At 34.6% G+C, this 22416-nt stretch overlaps 1 protein-coding gene across 11 annotated transcripts in view; it reads right to left on the bottom strand.

The window, feature by feature from the left end:
* Positions 1–22416, bottom strand: part of Setd5 (SET domain containing 5) — a 75894-nt gene that overhangs the window by 47551 nt on the left and 5927 nt on the right. For 10 of the 11 annotated variants that reach the window (XM_015494981.2, XM_015494966.2, XM_048787067.1 and 7 more), the window contains exon 2: positions 567–626. The exons of the other annotated variant lie outside the window; for it this stretch is intronic. The gene's annotated coding sequence lies outside the window, so the exon portion shown is untranslated. The remainder of the gene's footprint in view (positions 1–566; positions 627–22416) is intronic. 11 annotated transcript variants of the gene reach the window in all.

Raw genomic sequence — 22416 nt, 5'->3', positions numbered from 1 at the left:
CGAAGTAGCAGCTCAGTGGTAGAGTGCTTGCCTAGCATGTGTGAGACACTGGGTTCGATCCTCAGCACCACATACAAATAAATAAATAAATAAAGGCACTGTGCCCATCTACCACTAAAAATAATAATAACAATGATAAAAAGCTCACTGAAGGCCTTCTAAAAGATGATCTAGATGCAATAATACTCTAGTTTTTATATACCAATACAACTGACTCCTGCTGTAGTTTATCAAGCTCAGCAGTCATAGCAATTATTAATCTATAAACATATAATTTAGAGATGTGTACTGGAGAGAGCAGTTAAAAATTAACTGTCTCTAGGTGGAACAATTTCAAGATACATTTTACTTGTTACTCTGTCTCTTACTACCAGAACATAAACTGTGTGGATAAGAATTTTTGTCTATTTCATCAGACCGTATTTCTAATTGCCAAAACCCAACTGACATATAAAGAAGGTTCAAGAGATATTTCATGAGCAAATTAAAAACACCATTATTGTATCATGATGTCAGCATTCATTACATGCAAGAAATAAAACAAATTAATAATTTGGGTCAGTCACCTTTATATAGACCTCTGAATATGAAGTCCCCCAAAATTATCTGCCAGTAGCTCTGAAGACCTAGAAAAAGTTGAGACACAAATTAGCATAGGAAGAAATAACATGAATGAACAGAGAATGGAATTCTACAGACATATTAATGATAATTTTGTTTCATTTCTGTATAACATTTCCTCTGGTTTTGTTTACCATCCATTTTATCCAATAATACATTTTTTTGTCCTTTAACCTGCATAACCCATTTTCCTGTAAAACCAGACACTAAATAAAGGGCGGTGAAGGAAATTAACTGTATTTAAGCAGTGATAAACACTTATTATGTCATTAGCTAATCTTTCTGTTTCCTTCAAATTAGAATTCTCTCCCATTTCCCAAGGGATTGTCTCTCTCCTCTGCTGACCCATTCCACTCAAGAAGCTTTAAAAAAAAAAAACTGTCAAATTTACTCTCCAGCCAGATGAGAGACTAAAAACACCTATTAAGTTTTTTTGGGGGCAGGGGTAGGGTGGTGAGAGAAGTACTGGGGATTGAACTCAGGGTACTTGACCACTGAGCCCCAGCCCCAGCCCTATTTTGTATTTTATTTAGAGACAGGATCTCACTCAGTTGCTTAGCACCTTGCTGTTGGCTGAGGCTGGTTTTGAACTCATGATCATCCTGCCTCAGCCTCCTGGGATTACAAGTGTGTGCCACTGTGCGCGGCCACCTATTAAGTTTTAAGTTCATATTATCCTTTACTTTCCTCTCATTCCATTCCATCTATCCTACAGAAAAGAGTGACAAAAGGGAGTCAGTTGTATGTGTAAAGAATGCCATAATGGAAACATGCTGAAAAATGGAGCTTTAATTAATATTCCCAAAGGGAAGGAAAATAGATGAGCCAGATTTTGGGGGTGGGGGGGCCGGTGGCGACAAAGATCAGTATTCCTTAAAATGTCAGTGTTTTCTCCAAAACATAAAGTTTAACAGCCAGAATGAGTTATTAAAACCTGAAATACTAATTATCATAAACATGAAAAAAGCTTTCACTGTACTCCAGTTACCAAGCAATAGAGCAATTTACTTTATTTATGTTGATATTTTATGGATTTGATTTTTTTAAATAAATCATTCTTTTAAGAGCATACTCAGGAAGAAGTAGACTCCTTTAGCAATAGTAAACAAGAGAAAGGACAAGAGGGGAAAGAGAAATGATTGTATAGTAGCAGAAAAATTAATGCATCAGAATTTCAATTTCTTATCTGTTAATTAATAATTAGTGCATAAACACTAATAAGTTCTTGGATTCATAAACAGAGCTAGCCTGTCCTAGTAATGACTACTGTTTTAAGTAGTTACCATCTACATGCAGCTTCTAGGGAAGAGAATGTTAAATAGAACATGCCAGAAGTGGTTGATAATTACCCTGTCTTTTTAATTGGGTTCAGAAATGACCAGTAATTTCCTTATTATCATGGTAGTCTCTTTTCTATAAGATTTGCTGAAAGCCCAAGACCAATACAATCTGTCTGGTCACCTTCACAGAAGACAAACAAAAGTGTTTTAACAACAATTCCAACAGAGATTTCAGAAGAAAAATTGCATCAGACAGGTGAGCCGGAAGCAGCTGGGAGACAAGAGTCCAATAAACAGCCAATCCAATGAAAGAAATTCAGAACAAGTCTGTTTCAGTAATCCTGTGAAGAGGACTGGCAGGAAGAGGAGTGCCGCTTCAGAAAAAGAACAGGCCTCATATGCTTCAGACAGTCTTTGTACTGAGGCTGTGGACCTTGGCCATTATCCCAGAAATGATGCAATCCTGATGAACAAGATCTGCTGCCAGAGAAACAATTGTTAACAGCCTATGCAGACAGCAACTCAGCCAAGGAGCAATTTCTGATCAGCTCTCTCCATAAACCATGAGAATGCCAAATCTCTTCCTCAATTGCAGTCTCCGATGAAACATAAGTGAATATTTTTTCATATCTATAAGAACAAGTAATTTCTCAAAATGTCCTTTTCTTTTTAATTCCTTTGGCTTTGTAATATGTATCTACTTTTCACTTAAAACAAAACACTGAGCATTTTTACTTTTATATGCTGTAATTTGTCAAACATTAACAGAAAGGTTATTACATACAAAATTTACACTTAACAGTCCTCACTCTCATAAGAAAAATCTTTTGGGAGGTAGTAGCTTCTCTAAAGTGTGCCACTGAAACCTAGCACTCAATTATGAGATTTCAAAATAAAGACAAATATACACACTAATTCTGATATCAGAGAGGTACATTTCATAAATTTGAAATTATATGGAATTCAACGTTAAATATCTTATTAGAGGAAAAAGAAGAAAATGTATTCTTGCTTAGGTTGACACAAAAAGCTGATTACGCAACATCATCTCACAATGCTATTCACAATGACTGAGGAGCAACAATATTACAATATCACTTCTGATCTTACAAGAAGGTCAATATTTTTTTTTTTCATTTTGTTAACCACAATTTAGTTAAAAAAATATCCCCAATTAAAAAATCTCCAGGGCTGGAGCTCCAGTAGAAACACTTGCCTAATGCATGCAAGGCCCTGAACTGCAAAAAATAAATAAATGAGTAAGCAAAAATCCTCCCTTGAATTCTCATTTCTAGGCCTGTTTTCCAGTTTTGATATAAGGTTTTTCACATTATATTGTTACAAGGCATTTTTTTCTTACTTCTTAAAGACCCTACATGTAGCAAATCTCACTTTGATTGTAGCCTGAAGCTACAACCAACCAAAATTCACTTCTGAAACCAACAGCCTTTAAATTGAGATTTAACAATAATACAAGCATCTAAGACATGTCCTGAAATAAATGCATTCAGTCCAATGGACTATCCCTATATCTGGGATTATTAAATAGCAAAATTAATAGATACATATAAGAGCTTTAAAATAGATCTTGAATAGGCCAATAAATAAATAAAATTTCCTCATGAAGAAAAAAAAATCATAAAAAATTCAACTGGGGTCAAAAGGCAGTCATTAATTTTAAGATTAAATTTTTGAACCTAGGCTGACATTGTGGCTCAGTGGTAGAGCACCCACCTAGCATGTGCGAGGCCCTGGGTTCGATCCTCAGCACCACATAAAAATAAATAAATAAAATAAAGGGATTATGTCCAACTACAACTAAAAAATAAATATTAAAAAAATTTTTGAACCTGATTATTCAAAATTCTGCTATACATGTAAAGCTGAATATTTTCTTAAATAACTTCTATGCTGCTTAGTATTTTCTTAAATACTTCAGTTCCTCTTTTGGATAATTTTGTAAAACAGTAAAAAGGAGAATGGGGAAAGAATATTAGGAATTTTTCTGAACGATGATTTTTTTACCATCAATTTTAAAATCACAGCTCAAAATGCAATAAATATTTAATTGCATTTTTACCTACATGATATCTTGTTTGAGAAGTAAACATAAATATATGTGGCAAGTGCACATATTATATAGTCTATATGCTCAATCTGAACTTGGAGGTAGGAAAAACTCCACAGTTGTATCATAATATATAGCTTTTTAGCCTGGGAGAAGTGTTATTCCAAGTGTCTTACGCAATTTATGTAATGTCTATCATCGCAGTTTTCTCATCTGTACAACAAAAGAATAACAGTCTGGCTGCCTCATATGTGCACATGGGCTAGCATTTGTAGCAAATAAAAATTTAAATGGCTTTGTCTCTTTTAAGTGTGTGAAGAAAGAGGAGCTGCTCATAACCTGAATATAGCTAAAAATGATTTTCACTCTACTCTTCTCCAATAGCATGAATTTAATTTTGCTAGAGCAGACAATGTGGGAAATATGAGAACAAAAACAAAACAAAATGACATAAAAGAGAGAGAAAGGTAATAAGCATTAAGAGATGCAGTAAAAAAGTTCATGCAACTGATATAATATTAAGTTAGGCTTACAATCTGATGCAAGTGAATGCAGGTGAAAGATCTAGGAGTTCAGGGCTGAAGAGAAAAAGAAGAAAAAACAATGACTGGGGTAAACATTAAGAGTCCAAAGAAGCATCATGACTTAGTAAGGTAGAGCCAATATACATTTTTTTGTTGCCTCCCACCTCTTCTCTCCTATACAAACAGTTTATCCTTTGGTTTCTTTGCTTGAATTATACTCTAGGGGCTACTGGGCTTGCATAATAAACCAAGGTCTATAAAAACTCTGGAGTTTACTAGCATAGAATATAATTAAAAGTCAATTAAAATAAAAACTCACTTTATTCCATAGTAAGAATTTCTTCCTCAATGAAAAATTTCATTTGTAATGAATATCACGGAGACTACGTCATACATAGTAGTACTTGGAAGAGACGGGGGAATGCTGGTAGTGTTAAGACTATGTACAAGTAATAGAACTAAATACTATGATTTTAAATATTTACTGCTAAACTAATCAATAATGCTTAGACTCTTTGTATGCTTAACAAGAATCAGGAAGAAATCTTCTAATTATCAAATACAGATGATTCTCTTGAAGAATTTAGTTTTTTAAAATTGTTAACAAGCTAAGAATACACATCCTGTGTTCTTAGGCTCAGAGTATGCTTTGAGATGGACGCAATAGCTTTATTTTATTCATTTATTTTTATGTAGTGCTGATGATTGAGCCCGGGGCCTCACACGTGCTAGGCAAGTGCTCTACCACTGAGCCACAACTCCAGCCCCTTTGGAGACTTCTTACCAGGAATGTACCCCACTAGGTAGGAAGAGAACCCTCATACCTCTCTACACTTGGTTGCCTCTGAATTTAAACCTTTTTTGTTTTCAAACCCTGAAATGAAGATCACTTTTACTTACAAAGGTGATTATGTACATTCATAGGGCATTAATATCCATTATACTTTCACAAGTTTAGGCAAAGGCTTCCAGAGTTTGAGAGTTTTGAGTATAATTCATTATTTTATGGATGAAGAAAGAGAATAGAAAAAGATTAACTTGTGGGGTTGGGGGTGCAGGTCAGTAGGAGGGCATTTGCTTATTAGCATGTGTAAAAAAAAAAAGATTTAACTTGTAAGAAAGTTAAGACGATTTTTATGTTTAAACTTTACTAAAGCAATTACTACTTACCTTTGATAATATCTGAATTAAAACTAATTGTTTTTATTTCTTGGTGCTGTTAGATAAACTTAAAATTCCTGGCTCTCCTTAGGTAACTTTGAATTGTTGTTGCTGTTTTTTGTTTGTGGTACTGTGGATTGAACCCAGGGATACTTTGCCAATGAGCTACATTCCTAGCTCTCTTTATTTTTTATTCTGAAATAGGGTCTTGCTAAATTGCTGAGGCTGGCCTTGAACTTGTGACCTTTCTGTCTCAGTCTCCCTAGTTACTGGGATTATAGGCTGCGCCACTGTGCCTGGCACCTTGAGTTTACATTATGTAGATTTGCCTTTTAAAATTCATCTTTCCTTTACATTGTTTTAATGCAATTATTTTTCTTTTTGAAATTAAAGAGCCCTTCAGGTGACTGTACACTTAACTCAGAACTGGAAACCACTGGTTCCCAGTTGAAAATGCATTAGCTCTGTGTGTTTTCCTTGTGTGCTGTGTGGATTTGTCCACTTCAGCCTTTCATATAGGGTTTATAGAGAACAGATTTGCCATGTTGAAAAAAATAAAAGAATGATTTTCTTAAAAAAAAAAAAAAAAAAAATCCTTCCTTCCTTCATTCATTCAACAAACATGAAATAACTACTATGCATGTAAAAACTATGTTAATTGCTATTTTAAGATGTTTCTTCTATCCAAAGTAGGAGAGGGTAGGCAATTTGAAAACTCTTTAGGTTTGCCTATGTGCCAAGTACTGCATTTTTATAACCATGAAGGGGAAAAAAATAAAAACCATAAAATGTGTTTCTATAACTGAGCAGATTTTTTCCACCCAGAAACCCTAACCCACTCCACGGTTTACCAGTGTAAGAGTCAAAAACAAATTCTTTTCTAAATCTCTTATGCTGTTTCGAAAAAGCTCACTGCTAACTGGTCTCCTGGAAATTTGTATAAACAATGAAGGCAAAGGGGAAAAAAATTCTTCAAAATACAGAAGAATCTGACCACACATGCTCTGTGATTCTTGGCAGATCAAGTGGCAAAGAAAACAGCAGTAAAGAAACGTAACGCTGGGCTGGGGTTGTGGCTCAGTGGCAGAGCGCTTGCCTAGCATGTGTGAGGCACTGGGTTCGAACCTCAACACCACATATTAAAAAAAAAAAAAAAAAAAAAAAAAAGTAAAGGTCTATCAACAACCAAAAAACATTAAAAAAAAAAAAAAGGAAACATAACACTTAATTCTGATATGCTCAATAACCGCCCCCTGCATGGCTGCATCAATATTAAATTACTTATAATTAATTTGTTGGGCTGGGGGTTGTGACTCAGTGGTAGAGTGCTTGCCTAGAATGTGTGAGGCACTGGGTTTGATTCTCAGCACTGCATATAAATAAATGAATAAAATAAAGGTCCATATATAACAAATGTGAAAACACCAATATTCTAGGCATTTGCAGGTAAATGGAGTTAGAGAAGATAATGCTAAGTGAAATTAGCCAATCCCAAAAAAACAAATGCTGAATGTTTTCTTTGATATAAAGAGACTGATTCATAGTGGGATAGAGAGCGGGAGCATGGGAGGAATAGACAAACTCTAGGTAGGACAGAGGGGTTGGAGCAGAAGGGAGGGGACACGGGGTTATTAATGATGGTGGAATGTGATGGACATTATCATCCAAAGTGCAGGTATGAAGACGCAAATTGGTGTGAATACACTGTGTATACAACCAGAGATATGAAAAATTGTCCTATATATGTGAAATAAGAATTGTAATGCATTCGGGGCTGGGGTTGTAGCTCAGTGGTTGAGCACTTGCCTCCCATGTGTGAGGCACTGGGTTCGATCCTTAGCACCACATAAAAAAATTAATAAATAAAATAAAGATATTGTATCCATTTACAACTAAAAAAGTAAAAAAAGAATTGTGATGCATTCCACTGTCACATATAAGTAATAAATAAATAATTTTTTAAAAAACAACAACATTCTAAGAACAAAAAGCAGAAATGAAATTCTTGAGTAGCTCCCAAGAAAAAAGTAACCTCACTGGTTCTATAACCTGCTTTTAAAATTTAAGCAATATTTTAAACATCTTTGTATAAATATGTACAGATCTACTCCTCCTTAAATTATGCCAAAGTATTCTCTTCTATCAATTCTCTGCAAGTGGATGTTTGAACTGTTTCTAATTTTCCATAATATACAGAGTGCTATATTAAACATCCAGGCATTTACCTTTTGTGTGTGTGTGTGTGTGCGTGTGTGTGGTGCTAGGGAACCTACCCAGAACCTCATGCATGCTAGGCAAGTGCCCTGCCATTGAGCTATACCTCTATCTCCTATCCTTTTCTTTATTCATATGCACAAACATTTCTTTTTCGTTTTGTGCGTAAACACTTCTTGAGGATAAATTTCTGTAAGTGCAATCACTACAATGGCATAAACATGTTTATTAGTACCAATGAAACTAACCACCAGAAAGTTAAAACCATTTTAATTTTCATAAACAATTCAGTTCTGGATTGATAAGGGAAGGCTAAATTTTATAAGGTCTAAAATAATCTCAATTCTAACTTTCCTTGTACAGTTTTTTTTTTTTCCTCAAAGGTCCTCTGCATTCTAAAAGAAAACCCTGAAATGAAAATTAACTGTAAATTCAACAATTATGTGACTCACCTCTCGCCCCCAACTTCAATGCTGGGGATCAAGCACAGGCCCTCACACATGCCAGCAAGCATTCAACCACTGAGCCATATCCCCAGCCCCATGATTCACTCTTTAAAATTTTTTAAAAATTGTAGATGGTCACAATATCTTTATGTGGTGCTGAGGATGGAACCAAGTGCCTCACACATTCGAGGCAAGCATCTACCACTGAGCTATGGCCCCAGCCCCCATGATTCACTTTTAAAGACTAATGTTAACTGAGTAGGGCACTGTGGTACATGCCTATAATTCCAGTAACTCAGGAGGCTGAGGCACGAGTAATATCAATTTCGAGGCCAGCCTCAACAACTTTAGCTAGACCCTGTCTTCAAAATAAAAAGGACTGCGGATATAACTCAGTGGTAGAGCACCCCTGGGTTCAGACCTCAGTTTTTTTCCCCCTTAATTTTGTTGGGATCTTCAAAATAAAGTTAGATGAAGCAATATTTCAGAAACAAAGTCTTTTCTTATAGTTGAGATAACTTATAATTCTTTTAATAGAATGCAACCAGCTCTAAATTTCTTCCAGTAATGAAAAAACAAATTATGCCAGCCATCTGTAATCTAGCTGGCATCTGTAGAATTCTGACTGAAAAAGCAAGTAAACTAGAAGATTTAAGCTCTTCGTTTCCAAACAGATTATTAAGACTCTGTTCTAGTGTTTCTGCCATAGGGGTATAAAATATGCTTCATTTTTAATCACCTCTGGGAAGAGAAGAAACCCAGAAACTATAAGAAGCTTATCTGTACTGATTAAAGGACACAGCCAAAATATTGACCTAATTTTTACCTAGCCATAAATTCATTTAACATACTCCTCTATGACACCTGACACTTCCCTGGTTCAAATTCATGTTCTGGCCAAAAGGACTTGTGTTGGGGGAATCCTCCTTTTTGTTGTGCTGGCTCTAGCACCTGAATGAAAAACCTGCATACAGAACTACTTTCCTTTGAAGTGTTTCACAATTTGTCTTAAAAAACAATCCATTCACCAACAATTCTCAACTTCTTGTAATGATTTCAAGGTTGCACTTTATCAGTGAACTGGTCTCACTCCTTCAGATTCTCAACCTTCCAATCTACTTTACATTCTTCTACCTTAACCCTTTTAGAACATATCTTTGACTGTTATCATTCCACTCTCAGAAGTCTACAATGGCTCCCTTAGTACTTATTGAGTTAGTTCAAACTCCTCTGCTTAAATGAAACAAGACCTTCTTTGTTAGTTATTAAACGTGTTTCTTGTCCTTTAAAATTTTGTTCACAGTAGTCATCCTGCTGGATGTGTTTCCACCATCTTAAAAAAACAAAACAAACTTTTGTATTATAAAAAATCTCAAACAATTATAAAACTCCAGACAACTCTGCAACCAACTCTATGTTCTCTACGTTTAACCAACAATTAACTCCATGGCCAGGCTCATACAAGCCGCCCCCCCACCCACTGCCCGAATTATTTTACAGCAAATTTCAAAATATCAGTTGTGTATATCACATCATTCTTTTGCAAAAGTTCAGATGGATTACAAAACCACACAATTTGCTGAGTAATGTTTAGTGTGATGATTATACACTTAACTGTTATTTAAGTCCAGTTATTGAAAAATAGGACCAAATCACCATCAATGCAAATACACAACCCTATACAATCTATTACCCAAGTAAATCACCATAAATTGTTTTGATAATGTGACTAAATTTACAATATTTCTAATTTAAAAAGTAACAATAAACAAGTTAAACACTGATATACATTTAAGTTTTGCCTAAGCAAAAATAGCCCATATTTACTCAAACAGGTTATTGAGTACCATGCAATTTTTGGAATGGTGAGCACATTATTTTCCTAGAAGCCCATGAAAATAGATATCTGAACTAGCTAGTGGCTTGTAGTCACCGAAGACCTTCAACAGTTCCAATCATCCAAGCAACAAAAATATTTAATTTAGGACTGCAAAAATTTCTCAGAACTTAATATAAAAAAATGACCTTAAAGCTTTGATACATCTGTATTTGGGACTCATGTCAATAATTAATACTTAAATTAGCCCCAGGAGACTGATAAAACATTTTTTTGTTGTTGTTAATAAATACAAGTGGCAGAGTAAGTTGCTTCAAATTCTTATACAAAACATAAACATAACCACATATCATGTTAAATTTTCCCTTTGATTTTACTGTTTTCTAGAATCACCTCTGTTGGCATTCTGGTCATAGCAGATTTTGAACCTAGGCAATGCCAGAAATCTAGCACTGAATTGGCAGAGTAAAACACAAAGTATTCTAAGATTTCTATCCATGATCTATTTTCTTTTTTCATTAAAACACCTATTTATTAACTCATTTTTTCCTGAACGAAATATTTTCAAGTGTTGAATACGACTGTTTCTGAACACTTAGCAACCAATGTAAAAACACAGACTTAAATTCCATGCTCCAGATTCTATCAAATGCCTGATAGACCACCATTAATAGCTAAAAAGCAGTGGATTCCAATATTTTTTTGGAAAACGAATTTTTTTTCAAGTGTAAACAATTCTACCTGTTGATTAGAAAACCACTTAAAAAGTATTTTATGGAAAACTAACAATATTTCTGCAGAGGATTCTTTTATTTTATATCTTTAAAGATCATTAACAATTTATAGGTTGGTAAATATATCAAATAACACTAAGGGCAACAAAAGGGGAAACAAAGATGATCCCTGCCTCAGAAGGTGCCCCACCATTGACATACTGGGTCTAGTGACAAGCCACCATGAAACTCTTCTGTAAAAGCAATGTCTAAATTAAAAAAAAAAAAAAAAAATTACATGACCAATGAAGTTAGGATTTCTTAAGAATCCACCAAGATTCATGATTGCTTTTAACATTTAAAATTCCAACTCTTTCCCAACTCTGTATATGAAAACAAGAAAAAAACCCCATTAGTCTTTCATTTGTTCTTGTACCAATATTCCAAGATTAATCCTGGGTGTAAACTGGCTTTTTATTGTTTTCCTAACAGATTTCAGACTTAAAATACTTCTTAGCTATTATGTGAGCACACACACACACCTGTGAATTTCTACCAGACTTGCTTTGGTGAATTGCTCAAAGGAGACAATATTTGCTTTATCTTGGCAATCAGCCTGCTACATTACAAAGGTACTACCTTAGAAACCACTCCTTATTCTCCTGAAATACAAATTCTTTTAGGAACTCTTTCCTAACTTCTAGATCTGTTATTAGTGCTTTCCTTTTTTCACTTCCTTTAAAAATATCTGAACTTATCAAGGACAATGGAGTGTGCATCAATACCAAGTCTATACAAGTAAACTAAGTAGGACTCAATTTCTAGCAGTAAAATTATTTGAATTTCCAAAATAGAAGCTTAATTCACAAATCATTTCTTTGATTAAAACAACAACAACAACAACAACAACAAACTGGGGCTGGGGTTGTGGCTCAGTGGTAGAACGCTCGTCTAGCATGTGTTAGGCACTGGGTTTGATCCTCAGCGCCACAAATAAATAAACAAAATAAAGGTCCACTGACAATTTCATATATATGAATGAACAAAACAAACAAAACCTGCTTTCACAGGTGGGCTTCATAGTGGTTTGATGTTTGTCCCAAAAGATCAAAGCCAGTCATTTTTGGGGTCAATGAAGAATTAAATTGACTCTGGTACTTGTTGCTATTTTAGGAACCAAATCCTAGGATAAATGTAGTTTTTATCTTTTTGTACTGAGGAGTGAACCCACAGTTTCCCAATGAACTATATCCCTTGTCCTTTTTTGAGGTCTTCCTAAATTGCTGAGGCTGTCCTCAAATTTGTGATCGTCCTCACTCTCCCAAATCTCTTGGATTACAGGTACACCCCACCCTACCAGCTGGATGGATACTTGTGGTCCTTAACAATGTTAAGATCTGATAGACTATAAACCATGTCTTCAGAAAAATACAGAGAAAAAATCTGATGTGAGACTTTTAGGAATTTTTAAGTTTCTGCTCTATATTCATTCCTCAACTACAGTCAATCTGGGATTAAAGGAGACTCCAAAGTGACAAAATGGTAAAGTATGAGTTCTTGGAAGAGGCCTAACTATTTCAAAAGTTACAATCACTCTACTAAGGAACAACCCCCAATAATGTACCATCATTTCCTTCTTTATCCACATCCTAGGATCAAAAGGCCCTTGTTAGGCAAAGAATCCTGAAGAAAAAAAAAAGAGCAAAACTACAGGGGGGTAGCAATATCCAAAGTCAAGAGCAGAGGAAAGGACAGATTTTATCAGTAGAGTTTGTAAAAGATTCCAGAAATATGGTAGGAGATATGGTATAATAAAAAGATCCTGGAATCAGCCAGATTTGGTTTACCATATGATTCAATTTGTTTATACTGTAAACCACCTAAGAGCACTGTACTGAGAATTAAGCAAGATAATGTTCATAAAAGAACCTAGCAAAATATTCAGCACATTGCAGACTCCCAATTTTGGTATACTGCATTAGAGTAAGAGGGAGAAACAGAATAGAAGCCATGATGAAGGCAGGAACTACTTTCCTGCTTCCAAGGCAATCATATCAAGTATAGAAGAGGAATCTATAGCTGGACTCCTGTAACAACTGGCTACTAAAAGTAGTTACTAGCTGCAGAATAATATCCTTACTCAAGTGTTTGGTTAATTTCCTTAGGTAAATCTTTACCATTTGGGTATTGATGTGACATGTTTATAATCTTTTCAAATATTCAACCATTTCATGAAACGAAATCTATTGTAAGCTACACATAATAATTTGCTTTCTCAACCTTCTGGCCAGGAGTGCTTTCCAAAATCTGCATAGGCTTTTAAAAAATATTAAAATTTAAAAGTCATTATGTATCTTTGCAGCCTATTCTATTTTTCACTGTAAATATTATGTGATGGTCAGGAGAGCAAATGGGCGTAGAGGGAAAGCAGTACCAATAAGAGACACAGAAACATCTGGTTATATTCACCACTACAGAGGTCTCCTTTATCAGGACCCACCACAGTCACATTTATGAATATTTTTGTTTTAAATTTACAGTTTTTTATTATAAAAACTTTCAAACCAACACAAAAGTAAAATTATATAGAGAATTCCATTTAATTATTATCACCGTTTCAACAGTTGATCTTGCTTCATTTATTACCTCCTTTCCATTCTAAAGTAAATCCCAAACCTTTCATTTCATTCATAAATACTTCACCATATCTTTAAAACATATATATTTTTTTAAAAAAAGAAATGTGCATTTTAGATCCAGTTTTTTTTGGGGGGAGAGGGGGAGTCTAGTCCACCATTTTGTCCATTGCTACACCTCCTATTCCCATATCTAAAATACCATCATCCAACCTGAATTCATTTTAGCACTACTCAATCTCACTCTAATCTCAAAGTATTATAAAAAACAAAAACTTGAATTCACGAGCAATCTGGTCTTATACAGCTTTATCTGAAGGCACTAAAAAAAGCAGATGCTAGGGCTGGGGTGATAGCTCAGTAATAGAGCACTTGCCTACATGTGTGAGGCACTGGGTTCGATTCTCAGCACCACATATAAATAAAATAAAGGACCATCAACAACTAAAATATATATAGTTTAAAAAAAGAAAAGGCAGGGGCTGGGGTTGTGGCTCAGTGATAGAACGCAAGACTTGTGCTGTGAGGCACTGGGTTCGATCCTCAGTACCACATACAAATAAAGGTATTATGTCCATCTACAACTAAAAAAATATTTAAAAAAAAGAAAGAAAAGGCAGATGTCAAAATTAGAAAATTAAAATAAATTCTATAACTGGTTAATATACATGAAACTATTTAAAATAATATAATTTCTAAAGTTTGAAGAATGAAAAGGAGCTTTGTTTCCTTAAAGTTCCTTTCTCTATTAAATTTTTAAATGTGATTACATTTATATTATAAGCACTGGCATATTTATAGTCTGAGGCCTCAAACAAATTTCAGTTAAATAACAATTACCCTTTGTTAATAATTAGTTCTTTTCATATAACCCATGGAGTCATGAAAATCAGCTGCTGTTTACAGCATCTGGACATTATTTATTCTAAGTAAGATTCATATAGAATTTAGAAGAGTAATCAAATATTCATAACAATAATATCAACCACCAAAATAAGTTAACCTTTACTGGATGTTTATTTTGTAACAGTAACTGTTTCCTCAATCCATTTCCATGCACTAGCTTATATAATGCCCATAACTATTTTACTAGGAAGGTACTAATTCCTATTAAGTCAAAGAATTAAACTTGGCAAGAAACTTGAGTAAGAAAAGCAGAGCTAGAATATGAACCAAGATCTATCCAATTCCAGAACACTCACATTCTTATTAATCACTATTTTTTCACCATTTGACATATCCTGATTCAGTATTTTTATCCTATACTACACTGCTGAAATATGGTATTGTAATTTTAAGATGTTATAGCTAGGGGTTGGGGTTGTAGCTCAGTGGTAGAGACCTTGCCTAGCAGATGTGAAACACTGGGTTCAATCCTCAGCACCACATAAAATAAATAAAATAAAGGTATTGTGTCCATCTACCACTAAAAATATATATTTTTAAAAAAGATGTTACAGTTAGCAAGAATAAGGCAAATTTAATGGATTCATGAGTTTAAAAGATCTAGCTCAGTGCAGTGGCACATGGCTGTAATTCCAGTTACTAGAGAGGCTGAAGTGGAGGATCCCAATGGTAGACAATGGTACACAATGGTAGAGCCCACCTGGGTTTAATCCCAGTACTGCAAACAAACAAAAATATTTTTAAATATTTAACTTTGTATTTAAAGCTTATAAAATCAAGTAGTTTGATGCAGGATTGGGTGACACATGCCTGCAATCCCAGTTACTTTAAAGGCTGAAATTGGAGGATCCAAGTTTTAGGTCAACCTAGGCAATTAATTCAGCAAGATCCTGTCTCAAAAAGGCTGGGCTCACTGGTAAAGCACCCCTGGGTTCAATACCCAGTACCACCAAAAAACAAAACCAAAATCAAGTATCTTAAATTTTACATGACAAAATAAGAGATGACATTCTTTCTTTTCTTTGCAACAGTAATCCTCCAGACTCAGCCTCCCCAGCTGCTGGGATTACAGGCAAGATCCACTGCTACCAGCTGGATGACATCCTTTCTAAATAACATCTAAATTAAGGTGAATTATTCAAGAAATATTAGCTGATAAACTATATTAAAAGTAGTACCAGTTTGCCAGGTATGCCTAAAAACAGCAGAGAAATATAATCTAGCATTTCGAGAGAGAATTTACTGGAGAAAGGAGTTTCTTATCTCAAATTTATATTTAAATCAAGACATTCTGTTTCCTAAAAATGAATTTTAAAAACCCATGTTCCTCTTTCACGGAACAAAGATACCAGTTACTGAAAAATCCAGGAAGACATAGTTTTTAAGTAAACTAACTTAAATGTTTCTTGTGTTAGAAGTATGACAAAATATCATTTTGAATATTCAAGAGGAATTTGTAAATCTTACACATAGGAGAGGGAGAGAACAAGGTGGAAGAAATCAGGAAAGCAGCTAGATTTTTCTGACCACATCCAGTTTTGTAAATTGCACTTAGTAATGATTTAAGTATTTTACATAATTGCAAAACAAAAAGTAGTCCCTGAAAAATCTGAAAGTACAAGGAAACAAATTACTCTTGTTGTATATCAAGCTGGTGGCAAAAACACAGAGAACCATTCCAAGTGATTTCAAAACACTGTAATTTGACTGAGTATCTCTTAAGGGATTTACCCGAAGGGCAAAAATAAATAAAAACAAAATTTAAAAAAAAAACCAAAACACTTTTCAATAATCACATTGACCTACCATTCTAAACTGTTTGAGTGTATTGTGGCACGAGGAAAACTTACATTGGTGTTAGTGGAAACCAGGATTTGGGGGCATAAGGAAAAGGGAGAAACATCAGTTTACTTAAACATTATGTACTACTGAATTTGAAATGGAAGTTATCAAGTACTAACAAATGAAATTTTAAAAATGAAAGAAAACATTTTTAATGCTCAGACCATTGAAAAGGTCTAGAAACAAGTACTGATCCAAGAGCAATGAACATTCCTAGTACACAGACTGTGGTCCGTAGACACCATTTCTCATTAAAAGAAACTAGGAATTTTTGCAGAAATAGTTGGTTTCAGGTTTGGGGTAGAATATGTACAAAATGATCCTGGAACATCTTGCTATACTAGAGAGCAAGGAAACAAACAAGGGAAGAGACATATTAAGAATGAATTGAAAGGACTTAAGATCCAACAGCCAAAGGCAGGACAATCTGAATGTCAAAAATAGTAACAGCAGAGATTATAACATATCAAACATGTTTAAACCATGAGTACACAATAATACTTCACAGATCACCTTTGGAGCTTGCTGAATTACAGATTCATTATTTTGAAAACTGGTAAATAGAATGGGGTAGGGAGTAGAAGACAAGCACTTATCTTGCCTTCTGTAGTCAAATAATATGTGAATATTCCAGAAAATAAATGTAGAAGAGATAATATCACCACATTTTTGGGGTGGGGTGTTGGGGGTAGTACCAGGGATTGAACTCAGGGGTACTCGACCACTGAGCTACATCCCCAGCCCTATTTTGTATTTTATTTAGAGACAGGATCTCACTGAGTTGCTTAGCACCTCTCTGTTGCTGAGGATGGCTTTGAACTCACTATCCCGTCTCAGCCTCCGGAGCTGCTGAGATTACAGGCATGTACCACCACAGTCTGCAATATATCACCACTTTGCAAGCATAAAAGAAAAAATGGATCTAGGCAGTGATCCTGATAGTGTGGTTTGAGAATCCTGAAGTCTTCCTCTAGATTCTTTCAGGTGATATGTGACCTCATTCCTTTTAACTATATTATCTGTACAAGGCCAGATTTTGTTCATAGTTTTTAACCAAAACAACTTAATCACAACATATTAGAGGCAGAAGCAGTTATGGAAAAGGCAGCTGTCTTCGATCGAGTCTGATACTAAAGAGATTTGCAAAGATGTAAAACAATACTACTTAAAAAAAAAAAACTTGGAGAGCTGGGGTTGTAGCTCACATGCTTGCTTGCCTAGCATGTGTGACGCACTGGGTTTGATCCTCAGCACCACATGAAAATAAATTAAAAAAAAAAAAGGTATTGTGTCTATCTACAACTAAAAAGAATTAAAAAAAAAAAAAAAAAAAAAAAAAAACCTTGGAAATAGTTTTCATCTTCAAATCTACACAGATAAAACCCACACAAACAAAAGCTCTAACATCACATAGACAGGTACACGGTATAAAACTCAATGGAAGTACACAAATACTATTATACAGTATGTTTGTAACCTATCTAGTCACTAATTTACATGAAGTATAGGCAAGAGAGGTCATCTAAAACTGGACCCTATTAAATGACACTCTAATCTTTAAAATCTGAAGAGTAGGAACTCTACAAAACCATAAATTTCTTAGGCAAGCATGCTACACACACACACACACACACACACACACACACGAAGAAAGCTTAAAGACTCAAAACTTAACAATTATCTGAAATGTATATAGCCTTTATCTTAACCAAGTGGATTTATTGGGGGTGGGGGGTTGGAATGCTGACTCCAGAGCCTCATGTATTAAGCATATGTACTAGTCCTAAATATATAGCCAGGCCTCAAATATATTTTAAACTAATAGTTTAATAAAATCCAAAGGAAGTGTTTTTATTCTATTTGAAATTTTTCATAATGAAAATTTAAAAATGAATCAAATCTGTATCAATTTCTTCCCATACAGTTAACTAAAAGGAGAAAGAAAAGGCATTCTAAAAATTACTCATTTGGAAATGGGGGTTCATAGAGACCAAGAGATAAATCATAGCACAGAGGAGACTCCAGAATCTGAACTCCTTCATGAAGAAAACTGGATTGTTAGGTGGAGACTAAAAGTTCCATGACGACCTATAATTAAGGTAAGCATATAATTTATGGTCCAAACTGGGACATATTTTAAGAGTGAAAGGGGTGCTGTTACTAATTATGCTAAAGTAGCAGGCATAAACCAGGACTATTCCAGGGAAACTAAGACACTATCTATAAAAAATTGTTCTTAAAAATCATTTTCACCAAAGATATCCAACTTATTGTGAAACAGAATTAAGAGAAAACTCGCAAAACAGAATTGACAAAAAATTTGACTTTCCATCTCTCTTGTCACACAGTTATTCCAATAATAATAATAATAATAAATATATATATATATATAATAAATGTTTTGAGGGTAGGATGTCTACTTCTTGCTCAGTGTACTATGCAAACTTCCAGTCATTTCTTTTCATACCAACAGTTCATGATAAACTCTAAGAGGAAGGTTACACCTACCCAGAGTCTCACTTGTCTAAAAATACATGTCTTCCCAGGGGACTCCACAAATGGCCTAGCCAGACTCCTACTCATCTTATGAACTGATATATTATTCCTAGCAACACTTCAAATTTTAATGGTGTAGGGGTTAAGTAAGGAAGACTGAAGTGAAAACATATAGATCAGGTCAACCAAGTCCAAGGTTCCAAATGAAGAGGTCCAGGGTTGGTTTTATTACCTACTTGTTCTAAGTGGTATGGCTACAGTAACTTTTGAGCTCTAGATGTTAACATAAATTTTGTTTTAAGGACTGGGGATATAGCTCAACTGGCAGAGTGCTTGCCTCGAATGCACAAGGCCCTGGATTCAATTCCCAGCACCAAAACAAAACAACAACAACAACAACAACAAAAACACGAAAGTTTTATTTGCTACAAATAAAACTAAATTTGTCTAGACAGAACAAAAACATTTTTAAAAGGGCTTCAGAATTTTAGATGTGCTCCTAAACTTCCCTCAGACCTCTTTTCTTGTTTTTTTTTTTTTTAAAGATGGACACAATACCTTTATTTCATTTATTTATTTTTATGTGGTACTGAGGATTGAACCCAGAGACTCACATGTGCTAGGCAAGTGCTCTGCTATTAAGCTACAAATCCCATCCCAGTACTATTTTCTTTTCTTTCTTCTTTTTTACAAGGCATTCCATCTGGTATTTCTCAGGCTGTGGGTATAAAGATGTATTTGCTTCCATGATTATAGTTGTTTGTACCATAGAAACTGAGAAAATAAAAATTTATGCTTTCATACAATCTAATGCTAAATTCAGCATGTAATTAATCACACACTGCCTCAAAAGTCCTTTTCTTTGTTCTGGTTTTGGAGGTTAAGTACTTGATAAAGTTTTTAAAAAAATTGTGCCCTAATGATTCTATCCCAAATGTTATAATGAACACATTTAAAAAAATGGACTCTCAACAGTCCACAACAAAGGAAAATCTAATATAAATGCAGTCTAATTATCAACAGGTCCTTCCAGGTTCTTCTTCCTCAGAAGTGAAACCTTTCTTGGATACCAAGAGTGCCCCAATATTTGATTATTAACTGTAGAGCATCCTCCTCCTTCACAGAAGCTGTGAAAGTACAAATTGTATGTGTTATGGCATGCACAGAGGATGATGGTAGGAAACAGAAAATTCAACAAAGCCCAAAGATCCTAACAGGAAAGGAATTAGAACCCCCCCAAACATGTATTAAAATTAACATGAGACCATTATTCAATATGCTAACAGATACTAGAACATCCTAATCATATCATTATATCTAAGAATTATGAAGTAATCATCTTGCAGTGCATACACTTATTAGATTATTGGGTTTTGAGTCTTCCCATTTCCAGAGCAGGGAGGGGAAAATCTCAGCATCAGAAGACAAGAATAAATGTTTTGAGGGTAGTGTTGAATAAAGAAGGCTGGAAGGATAATTTATACAGCTTGAAGAACTCAGAGATATGAAAAATTTATATTCCAATAGCTAATTAATTTTATTCCTACTAAGGTTATAGGGCTAGTTTATATAAAGGTCTATTTTTTTTTTTTTTTTTTTTGGTACTGGGGATTGAACCAGGGACTCTCAAACACTGAGCCACATCCCCAGCCCTATTTTCTATTTTATATAGAGAAAGGGTCTCACCAAGTTGCTTAAGTGCCTCACTTTTGCTGAGGCTGGCTTTAAACTCGTATTCTCCGGTTTCACCCTCCCAAGCCACTGAGCCCAGTAAGGTTTAATTTTTTCAATCTTATTTTAGTCATACATCTAAGTTACACAAATTATTTGGAAATTCAACACAAACTGCAAGTTTAGTCTATAGAAGGGCTTCCACCTTTCTTCAAGCTAATAATACTAATAGTGGCATCTGGTAGTAATGATGGTGTGAAGAGCCAGTGGAAATTATGCTTAAAACCTTTCTTTCTGTAAAAGGTTAAGAATCTCAAATGGTTTATCAAGAAATTGGAGGACACTAAAGTTTTAATATCTCTACCATAGACTTTTCCCCCACATTTTAAAAAATTCTAATTTGTTATGTATGACAGCAGAATGCATTACAATTCATATTAAACCTGCAGAGCACAAATTTTCATGTCTCTGGTGTACATTCTACCACAGACTTTTAACAATAGGCCAAATTAGCTTTATATTTAAGTATATATAAATAAATCCAAAACTTAACTACAATAAAAATCATATTAGCCCATCCAATTTCCCCCCTTTTGTCCTAGTTTCTTTTTTGCTGGGAAGAGGCGTAGTGGGATAATAATAGCAGGAAATAAGGTGGAGCAGCTGCACAGGCAAGATGAGGTACAGTGTGTTTCACCTCCGTTCTAGCCTACTGATGGCTAGGTCTTATTAAAAATGAGATTTGCTGTTTGGGGACCCATACATCATTAAAATGTTTAGAATCAAGAGGTGGTCCCCTATTTTCTCACTTTGGCAGCAACTTTTTAGGGCCTCTAGTAGGATTCAGTTAATACAAGCCATGCTGAAGAGAATTTAAATTATTTAGGAAAATTCAAAGGATGCGTACCTTAATGCTAGCAATAATTGTCTGCTATAGACTAGGGCTTGAACTAAATTTTAGTCCCACAAATCTAGGGAAATAACCCACAGAATTATAAAGAAATGACTACTCAGGGCTGGGGATGTGGCTCAAGTGGTAGCACGCTAGCCTGGCATGTGTGCGGCCCGGGTTCGATCCTCAGCACCACATACAAAACAAAGATGTTGTGTCCGCTGAAAAACTGAAAAATAAATATTAAAAAATTCTCTCTCTCTTAAAAAAAACAAAAACAAAAAACCTCTATCCTGCCAGGGCCCCCATCTCTTGTTCTCTCTGTCTCAATCTCTTGCTTCACTCTCCCTTGCTCTTTCTTAAAAAAAAAAAAGAAAGAAAGAAATGACACTAACAGTGATAATTACTTAGATATCCTTTTTCAGGTCAAAACATTACATCTATTATAACTACCAAGACTAATAAACTTTGTGAGGTTTGCTAAATAGAATAACAGATATTATAAAGATAGTATTTTGGTTATATCAGGTTAAAACAATCTCGTCTTTGCTAATCCATAAAAAGAAATTAGCATCTCAATTGTTGTTTCATGCAATATGTATAGAAAGGAGAACTTTAAGACTAGTTTAATAACATTGCAATACAGGTGGTATCTCATTTAAGCAAACAGATGTGCTCTTGGAAAACTGAGCTCAAACCAGCTACTTATAAAAAAATCAAATATTAATATATAAGAACATATACATTCATATGCTGCTTTACAAAGGAGGAATCCTTTTGCAATCCAAATAATTGCTATGTAATTTATAAATGCAATTTTTAAAAAAAGAACAAGCACACCTGTATTGTTTCAAATTTATTTTAAAAGTAACTAAAAATATTGTTCAGGTCACTGATCCTTTTACCATTTTAACGAAAACCTCAACAGTAACCCAAATTTTGAAATATTTCATGATTTTACTTCAAAGGGTCAGGTAATCTAACCCCATGATTCATATTAAGATTAATAAACTGGATGCAACCACCCTAGCCTTCAGCTGGGAGTTTAGCACAAATCTATCAAACAGTATTTAGCCTACACTAAAGGGGTTGGGGGGGGGGGGGGGGAG

The sequence above is a fragment of the Marmota marmota genome, unplaced genomic scaffold (genome assembly GCF_001458135.2).
Source record: "Marmota marmota marmota unplaced genomic scaffold, marMar, whole genome shotgun sequence".
Classification (NCBI taxonomy): Eukaryota; Metazoa; Chordata; class Mammalia; order Rodentia; family Sciuridae; genus Marmota; species Marmota marmota.
This window is presented reverse-complemented; position numbering and strand designations above follow the sequence as displayed.